Source organism: Meles meles, chromosome 14, assembly GCF_922984935.1.
Source record: "Meles meles chromosome 14, mMelMel3.1 paternal haplotype, whole genome shotgun sequence".
In the NCBI taxonomy this organism is placed as follows: Eukaryota; Metazoa; Chordata; class Mammalia; order Carnivora; family Mustelidae; genus Meles; species Meles meles.
In genome coordinates, this window is record NC_060079.1 from 83,329,847 (window position 1) to 83,340,316 (window position 10,470).

Below are 10,470 nucleotides of genomic sequence, written 5' to 3' on the forward strand. Positions count from 1 at the left end.
CGCTCACCAGGGTCATCCATGCTGTACTGTATAAGCCCTTGGTTCTTCTCCGTAAAATATCAAGTATTCCACAATGTGAATATTCCACATTTTGTTACCCGTCCATCTGTTGATGAACATTTGGGTTATTTCCAATTTGTAGATTATGAAAAATGCCGATAAGAACATTGTGGACAAGGTTTTCTGTAGATGCAGGGTCTCAGTTCTTTTGGATGGACTCCTCGCGCTAGAGGAGGAGTCACAGGGTAAATCAATGTTTAAGATTCAGAGTGTCACAGGATTCGTGGCCCTGTAGAGCCCCAGTTCCAGGTCATGCTGCTTTGAAGAAGGCAGAGCTGGACGAGAGGAAGATGGTGGGCAGCGAGCACAGCTAGAGCAGGAGGACAAAGCTCCCGGAGAGGCAGGGGGACCCCAGGGGGTTGGTCCCAGAGTTTCTAAGTTTAGGGGGTTTTATGCGCTCTTTGGTGGAACTTTCTTAGGCAATCAGGGAGTGCTGAGGGATCCGACCGGGGCTTGGGTCACGTGTCCGTGTACCTGTTGGGTTAAGATCCACGTGCTGATGGTCTCTCTTTGCTGACAACAGGGGGCTTAGGTCTTAACCGGCCTTTGCCCGTGATGCTGACACACGCTTTGGTGGCTCATTGTCTTACTTAGGACCTTTTTCAGAAGTTGTTCAGAACTTCCGTGTGGTCCTGGCCAAGCTGCAGAACAGGGTGTCGGTGCTGTTCTATCCTAGCTGTCCTGACTCCATAGTTTCTTCTTGGGGACCCTGGCCTGACTACCTAATCGTCCAGCTCACTCCTAATGGGAGAAAGGGTCAAAGTGTTTTCAAAAATGATTGCAGCATTTTGCCTTCCACCAACAATGGATGAGAGTTCCAGTTTCTCCACATCCTCACCAGCTCTTGTTCCAGAAAGGTTTTTGTACTTGCGTGTGGGGTCACGTGTCTTCAAGCCTCAGATCTCCTTTCAAAGAATATGATGGAAGCACACCATAATGACCTTCTTTAGAGGAGGTGAGAAATGGTGTCCTTCGTGCATGCTGACCAGTTCCCCAGTCCCTGCGTCCTCCTGTGCCAGGACTCTGGGATGCTGAGAAGAGGACCCCTTGCCACCACTGGGTGCTGAGTGACTCAGCCGCTCTTTCTTACTCTTGTCCCCGGGGTAGGAAGGAGGATGCACCACACTGGGGCTTTCGGCAGATGTCCCCAGGGCAGACAGAGGACAGTGTGCGGGCTAAGAGCAGTCGAGGGACTTGGGCCTTCCGGGACTGTGAGGTTGAAGAGCTCATGGTTCGTCTCTCATTCCACTGAGATTATCTATATATTCCAGTTGGAACTTTTGACCTTTCTAATGATTACTATGTATCTTTTATGGAGCCTGTGCTCAGTCATCTGATGAAGGTTTCATACTGTCAACGGCTAAATGTTTCCCTTAGGCACATTCTTTAGGCAAAATTAAGATGCATGGCGCGGCCCGAGATGACAGCCAGGAGCAACCCATTCAGCGAGTCCTCGGGAGTTCATGACTTGACTAACACGTTCAAAGGACTCACCTTTTAAAAGTTAGAACAGATTGCCAGTGACGTACAAACACTTGAAATTCTATTAAAACACTATCCTCTGGAAATGTAGAGTGTGCTTTAGGAAGAGGTTGACCTTCCCTTTCACGGGACCAGTGCAAGTTAACAACTGAGGAATGTACTGACCTTAGACACAAGTGTGTATGTGAAAGCGAACTTGATCTTACCCAGGGAGGTGGAGGCTCTTGGGTGAATTCTCTCGGGACGCCGACATGACGTGTTGTTATTGGAGACTGTTGAGTCACACACAGACTCACGCAAGCATACACGGGCGTGTCCGCACACGCACATGTGGTCATTGGACAACACTGTCTGTGAGACCTTACTACCCAACACCGCTGTCGTGAAGGGCTTCGCAAACCGCCCCTGAAAAATGTGCAGAATTATTTAAAGCGGCTGCTAAAACCACTCGCTTATCCAATTCTCAAAAGTGTTCCTCTTCCTGTTACCCTTCATACTCCTCCTAACCTGGAAACTGAGTCCAAGTCAGGGGTGGCTGCTGACAGATTTTCTCACGAACAGAACACAAGCAACTGGGAGGAAGTTTCAGTCCATCCCAGAGACCCTTAATCTCTTCTGCTTTTAGCCGAAAGGCACCATCTCCATCCCTTCCTTCTGGTACTAAGATCTTCGTGTTAGAGGTAGACATCAACGTGCTGTCTTATTTGCTCAGGAAACCGTCATCAAGATGATTGCTCTGCTTGGAAACAGATCACAGCCAGAACCACTGTACCACCTCCCGCCCGTTCAGAACTTGGGCCACCTTTAGGCATGACTTCAACTTGCCCAGGGCACTTTGCAGGAACAGGCAACCCAGGAGTCGTGTGTGTTGAATGTTCTGGGAAGACCCCAGACAGAATGGTCTGCTCCATCCACCCACCTGGGCACCTCCGCTGCTCCGTGCCTGTCTATGTCTGGGTGGTACCCATCTCTCTCAAGAAGGCACACCATGGGGCAATGGGGGTCTTGGCCATTTTTGTGTCCCCACGATCTGTGGCATTTGGTAAACGTGCCCCCCCCCCCCGTGGGGTGGATCACTGTCATTGCAAGTCCTTTGCCTAAAGAAGTACTGCATTATCCCTTCCACCAGCCGCATCATCCCATTTGCCAGTATCAGGGAGGCAGGACTTCCTCTCTGCCATTGCAGGCCACTGTCTACACCTGAGCGTTTACTTGACCTGAGACAGGTGACGAGGGGAAGCGCGCACAGACATGTACGTGTCCGTGGGAGCCCTAGAGAAAAATGACGATCCAAGGACGTGGCAAAGCCATCTACTGGGTTGAACAAAGGCAGCCGAGGGAAAGTAACTAGACAATAAGGGAGACATCGGGAAGATAAAAGTTATTTTAACAAGGTCTGTTTGTACCGATTTTCCTCCACCTTCTCTCCAGTCCCTGGTGAGAAGAAGCGTTTTTTCCCTCCCAATTCAGGGAGGGAAGGTTCACAGGGCGGTTAGCTCTTGCTTTTTGGAACAAAGGGGAGGGACAAGCATCCTTCCCACACCTGCTGTTTTTCAAATGCTTCAGCTCAAAAGAATCATTGTGCCAATGATGTGGGCAAATTTCCACCAAATTCTAGGCCAATCTGACTCCATGATGTTATTTAAACAAATGTGAAAATTCAAACATGTTTACCTTGCACACAAACTCAAAAGACTTTGACTTAAGCTGAACGTCTAGTCTATAAAAATACATTATTCTTTTAGTTAGTAATCAAAGTCCAAACAAATCCAGAACGATGCTGTTCTAATTATTCTTTCGTCCTTCCCAGCCAGAGACATTAGCAGACCAGGGAGAAGAAGTTTCGCTCTGCAAAGTCTGCCTGTGACCGGGTTACATGTAATTACTTTATCTATGATCCAAGTATTTGTCTTGGGCTGTCGAAATTATAAGCTTCTTGACCATTTGCCTCATTCAATAGTGAGATGCGTAGCCTTCAGGCTCTCATTAGTCGAATGGGTGATTGAAAATAAACTTGTGTATCTTTCTCCTTAAATCCAAGCCTCTGCTAAGTTTGAACTTCTGTGATCATGGAATCACTTCCCATTTACCAAGGACAAAATGCAGTCACTGTTGAGTCACTTTTCATCTTCAATTCTTAACTTTGGTTTTGGTTTCCAACCACAAACATTACAGGTTTGATGTGATTTACATATTTAGCTAAAACGGACCGAGCATATCCCTAAATGTCTCTTTTCAAAAATCTTGAATTGTATCTGTTCGTTTAGCCTGGTTTTATTCAAATTATGTCTTCTCGGCTTTGCCCACACCAGGTGGCGGGTCAGTGAGATGGTGCTCCGTGCTGGGGGTTCAGCTCTGCACAAACACCAGAAACAGAGCTCAAAAGTAGTTGGCGAGACCTTGGTGCATTCTTAACTTCTCATCTCAAACTACCAGCCATTTAATGTCAAATCCTGCAACAAAAGACAGAAATCATGAACGTACAGGACGAGTGGCCTGTACAGAGCCCCCCGGGGTCCTCTGCAGGGGTGAAATCCATACCCACCGACCCCTACTTGAGGACCGTTTTCTCCTCGGTAGAAACTTCTTTTTTTCCATTTGGCTCGTTATCACGATTTTGCAAGCACAGAGAGCTCTATTTACTAAGAGCAAATTCATGTGTGGAAGAGTCGTATAGGGAAAAGCAGATCCAAAACTTCCAAAATTAATACATCAATAGAGGGCTCTAGCCAATTCTACATATGATAGACTAATCAAATGTGGCATCACGAACATTTATCGTAGGGAAAATCTCCAAGTAAACACATTTTACTTTTTCTCTTTTCACATCGAAGACAATTTAGGTAAAGGCAGCTGGTTGGCTCCGCAAATGGAGAGGGGAAATGAGATTTTCTTTTGGAGACCAAGGGAGAAAAGTGATTTTTTTTTTATTTGCATAATTTGAGGGGAAAAAAAAAAAACAACTTGACATTGGAAATGCTTTTCAGGCTCTTACCAGGCCCAGGCTCCAAATAAACGATTCCGACACAACAGTCCAGGTGATGGATAAATGACAGGTTCCACAGACGGAGCGTCCTGGAGAAAAGCTCGATGTATCACGCTGGATGCTCAGGCAGCCAGACAGCCAGACAGCCCTGCCCCATCGCATCCCGCACACTATTTATGTGTTTCCATTTGCATGAACCTTCTCTAAGGTTTTGCCCGGCTGATTTTTCAAGTTAATGATAGGGCACTTGGGGAAAGATTAATGTCAGGAATGCGAAGCTTCAGCAAACTGTTGAAGAGTTTCACCACACATTAGTCTCTCTCTTCCTCTGCTACAAAAGTGCAAGAAACGGATGCCGGAAGCTCGCGCAGGTCCATCCGTGAGGCTGGGCAATTCCGCTGTAAAACTGACAGCAAGATGGCTCTCTGCTCTCCGTCCTTCCTGCTGCTCTCCGTGCTCCCTTCCCTGCCAAGCGCCAGGGGCCTCAAGGCTGTTTCCCCTTCGTCTGACCCCTGGACGGTCCCCAAGGCAGGATGGGGAAAGGCAGGGGAGGCGGAAGCGGAGTTGCATCTCAATGAGGCAATGCCACATTCCCATCTCCCTGAGTGTCCCCTGATCAGTGTCCCTAATCAGTGTCCCCTGAGCCTCTCTATATTTCCAGCCTTATATTCATTTGACATAGGATGACTTAGGACGTCTCTCACTCTGCTGGTCTCAGAGACCAGTGAGAAGAAGGCAGGCCTCCCCCGAATCCCCATTAGCTCCTTACCTACTGGACTGTGGTTTTCCAGGGACTCCAGAGAAGAAGAGAGAACACGAGGACAATGCATGTGAAGGACACAGGATGACTGGGGACCATGCTTTGTCTCAATGGGAGGAAATCTGTCATCGGCTCTCACAGCACCTGCTGTCCTCTCATTCAGCCTCTTCCCTGACCCTACCCAGGGTTGGGCCCCATACATATCTCAGTCACAGGGTGACTCAAATATGTCACCTCTCCACGGAGCCAGTGGGGGATGATGGCAATCACACCCACGTTTGTCTCCACCCCAGGGGACTAGAACTTGCTTGCCCGCTGGACCTCCTAAACACAGGGGACGGGACAGTGCTTGGAGAGCCACAGGGGCCTTCCATACCCAGCTGTGCAGACCATCCTCATTCCCAACAATGTGCAGTGGGCCGTGGGCTACCAGCCTGGACGGTTGCCCAGTGGGATTTTTGGAGCCCAGTATGAACTTTGCATTTTGAAAGAAAAAAATTTTTCCTCTGAATTCAGGTACATAGTGATTTAGGAAGGAAAATTTAAAATGTAGAGGCGAAGCCACTTTGTTCCAAGATTGGCGGAGCTGAGGGAAAAGCAGGAGTGTCTGGAAAATGCTGGTGCCTGACTGGTGTCCCAAAAGAGGCAAAGATGGCGGCCGTCTGTGGGGAGACAAGGAAATGTCTGTCCCCTGCAGTGCGGTGACGGGGCTGCCTAGGCCTAGAAGAAGGAAAGTCATAGCTCTACCTTGGTGAAAACGAGCCCTCCCTGCCATTCATGATACATTGGCCTATTCGGCATTTGGACAAACATCCACCAAACATAGTTTGAGCACGTAACATCTCCCACGAATTAGAAGACTGCCCCCATCGTCACGGTGGAGGAACAGTTTGGGCCACTCTCCAGATTTCAGACCACCATCCGAGCTGATGTCTTTGATTCCTTTCGTCACCCGAGCTGAGATTTTGGTGAGACCAGTACTCGACTCAAATAAATCACAGTGACCAAATCGTGCTGAATTATGTCCAGTCCAAGGTGGGGTGCCGCCCATTTACGACTCTGTCTGGGGGGCGCTCAGCGCAGGGATGAATTCTCCTGCCGGCTGCCACCACGTCAGCGCCTCAGTGAGCAGGTGGCGCCCTCCAGGGTCCCCTGCCTCAGACCACCCACGGGCTGGCAGACTGCCTCGGCCGTGGACTTCCGTCATCTGTGTGTGTTTATGTCTGTGCCCGTGTGCGTAAGTCAGAAGAGAGGACTTGGTCGGGGGGAGGAGTCCCTGAAAAGACCCTTCATGCCCCTGCTACCTTCACAGTCTGCAAAGAAAGAGAATTCAAAAGCCTCTTTATTCCTGGAGGAAGAAAAAGGCGTCCGTGAAAGATGGGGTCGTTCCTTTCCCTTCGCCCTCCCGCTCTCTGCTTGTGTTTGTGGTTAAGAGATGACTCATGCGTCACCCCACACTCTGGGTTCAGGGTGTGCCTCAGAGGACATCAGTTACACTCCAGTGAAGGAGGACAGGGTCAGACACGATATGGCCTGGATGTTCTCCTGTCCATGAAAGTAGCCTCCTAGGGTCTCCGGGAGGAAGCGTCCTCAGTACCTTGTTCATCCAGCCACGGTTACAGGCAGACCTGAGCTCTGCGACGTGACCACATCCCAACGGCCATGCCTTGTTTTGGTAGAGCTTGGAAGGCGCAGGGCTCCAGGTTGATCATCTCAGGAATCCTGGGAGGCACCAACATCATTGTCTTAGGAACTTGGGACTTGGAGCAAAGAGGTTGAGCAAAGAGCAGCCCATCTGGGTGGGAGCTAAGGAAGCCTCTACACCCCACTAAGTAGGGCCGGTCCCTCCTTTCTGCGGGATCCCATGACAACAGATGGGACAAGGAGTGAGAAAGTATGGTTAGTTACAGAAATAGAGCCTTGCACCTCTGGCCTGTCACACTCACTGAATTTAGGGATGGTAAGTGCCTCCTTATAACGATACAACAATGGTGAAGAAGCCCACAGGCACCCATGTCCAAGAGCGCCATTCCTCCCCTCCTCCTAGCATGCTCCCTGTTGGAGGACAGCCCTGACCCTGATGCTCTGGGAGAAGGATGGAAAGTCCCCCGTCAAGGTGTGTGACCCATCGGGGCACTGGAGCAGGGACCTGCCTGATCCCAACAGAGGAAACCAGAGTCTTTCTCCCCCAGCCTGGGGTCAAATCACAGAGGCCAAACGCAGCTAAACCTACAAAGTCATGGACAGTTGAACCTGGTTACTCACGAATCTGTACGTACAGCTGCCTACTGTACTGTACTGAAATCTACATGTAAGCCCAACATCGGTCACCGAGTTCTTTCATGTTGACGCACAGACGTGCCCAGGGCAGACCCCTGAGTGTCCTGACCCACACGAGTTCCAGCACAGCCACCCTTATTCCGTCTGTCTTCCTGTAAGTAAGGGCCTTTTGCGGTCTATGAAGTGCATGTGTTATGCCTTCTTGTGTGTTTTGTTAGTGATCCCACAGTTTAAACTGTCTCCCACGCGTCGTGCTGAAGTAATGCCTGGTGTTTCTAAGCCCAGCGAGTCTGGGACGCACCTTCCCGAGAAAACTCATGTTAGATCAACTTCTTTCCAGGCACGTGTTGTAGAGCTGAAGGCCAGGCACCCAATGTCAGTGAATCAACCATACACGTCAAATTAGGTGTCTTTAAGCAGAAACACACATGAAACAAGGTTGTGATCAGCTGATGAAAGTGTGACAAGAGGGCTCATAGGAACCTACCCTGTCCTTCCCTAGAGTGAAGAAATGTCCGTGTGGGCTAGTTCCATGTCTGTGGCAACTTCATAGGACGTAACTACTAAGAATCACATGGACCGACGATGAACCGGCACCAAGGTCATCAGTTCCTGACCAGGCCGGGTCAAAGCAAGGACATGGGGGTTGGGGGGCACACAGGGTGCAGGGAAGCAGCTGCTCGTGGAGGAAAGAGGTCTATGTGGACAGGAAACTTCCCGCTTCTCAGTCTTGCATCCCATGCACTCAAGCTGGGCGGCCTTCAGGCAGTTGCTCGAGATTCCCCACACCCAACGGTAAAAGTACATGAGCTCAAAGCAGCACGGATGCCTTTCTGTTTCTTACAGATACATTTGTGTAGACAGAAACTACCCAGCGTGACCTGTAAACTCTCATAATAAGATCTCCAAACTGAGTTATTCTCATCCTTGGCACTAACGAAATGGAAGAGAAATTTATCAGGTGAAGTGTTAGACCCTGATCCGTGACCTCAAATAGCCTGACATCCCAGTATTCCTGTACTCTGGAGTTCCCAGTCACCCTGCATTGCCGTGTGTTGAACAACGGAACAATGGAACAATTTCTACTTTTCTTTAAAAAAAAAAATCAAAACGTAGTTACTTAAATGTTCCCCCATCACCTTGTACTAAAGTAATATTTTCCCCCTTTCATGCTTGACCTTGGCCCAAAAACTGAAATCCTGATAGAAAGACAAGGCAGAGCATATTGATCTAGAAATCAGAGGTCTCTTGTCATCGGAGCGAATCTACAGCCTCTTGATGTGATGACCTCACAAGAAGAACAAACCTGTTCAGCTTGCAAACCTATTTCCATTTCTTTGCTGTTCAGGGTAATTTGTGCCTGGTGCTAAAGATCAAAGCGAAGCAGAAAAGACCCAGAAGTCTGACATCTTTCTCATTTATTTACCTGCCATGATAAAGAAAGTAGGGATGACTACAATGTCTGGAATGATCACTCTTTGCCAACTATTTCCTGTACATCAGAGATAGGGTCTTTAATGATCCTGCAAGGTCCTTCTCACGGCCGCCATTTTCCACAGCAGGGAGCTGAGGACTCACGCAGGTGGAGAGGAGCCCAACATCACACAGAGGCAAAACTAGGAGGAAAGCTCAGATCTACCTCACTTCAGAGTCATGCTGTTTTCACTTAATCCTGTTACTCATGAAGGACTGGGGTGAGGGAAGGTCGCGGAGAAGGGTTTCCATAGACTGGAGTTAGGGCAACCACAAGGCCACATTTCCTATCCCTCCGCAAGGATTTCTCAATCCAATGCAATCTGTGATGCCCGGAGGGCAGACATAGAATAAAACAAACTGGTCGACCCATTCTCAGGGGCATTAGTCACCGGGAGTTCTATTGGTGACACACGCAGTTTCCTCTTAAGAGCGGGAGACCCCATTTGCCAGCTGAGAGCGGCCTCCACACGAGGGAGAAGGCCTCCGAGCTCGGCCTGCCGTGCAGCTCCCCCCAGAAGACAGCCTGCATGCGCGCGGGGCTAGCGTTCCTGTAGGTGGGAAAGGCTGAACTGGGGCACCCCGTTTCACAATCTTTGACGTGCAGTTGGCTCACTGCACTTAGAGGAGCAGGTCCTACTTGCTTTTGAGAATAAACATTTTACACTTATACACACTGAAAAGCACATGCATTAAACTACGTGTAAAGCCCAGGCTGCGGGGTGCGTACAGCTGGAAAGATTTGGCCCCACAGTAAATGGAGCATATTTGGTCCAGAGAGTTTGTGTTATAAATATATGAAGTGTTTATGTGACCCACTGGTTGCCATTAGTGCGCCACGAAAACCCAACAAACGGCAGAGTTTTTGACACAACCTCACTGGCACCCACGCAGAAGATACGTCTTCGTGGTATCTCACCAACCCAGTGCTTCAGCAACTTGATCTCTGCCTTCAATTCATGGGCCACACGTGCACTCGGTGACCCATGTGGACATGAGATCAACGAAGTGCATCGTTCTACAAGACGGAAAGCAAATGAGACCAAATATATACATGTGAACTCCAGTTACCAACCTCCTCGGGGATTTCCTGCAACGTTTGACTTGCAAACACAGTCCCCAAATGTAAAAACAGCGTGACGAAGGACCCTGACTCACTTCGGCTCGTCAACGGACAGCGGGTCCTGGGCACACTCTGCCCCATCTTCAGAAGTTGATGCTGTGGGATACCTGAGCCCAGAGCAAAGCAGCTGTCCTTCCCTCTCGCCGGCTCTGGTGCCCAAGGACAAGAAGCTGCCTTGCCGGTGGATGAAGGCAACATCTCCCCAGCCCCAAGTTTCTTAGGAATCCTTGCAGTGTCCCCAGGGACCCCCTCACTCTCCTGGATCTTCCAACAAAATACAACGTCCTACAGCAAGTGTGTCGGTAG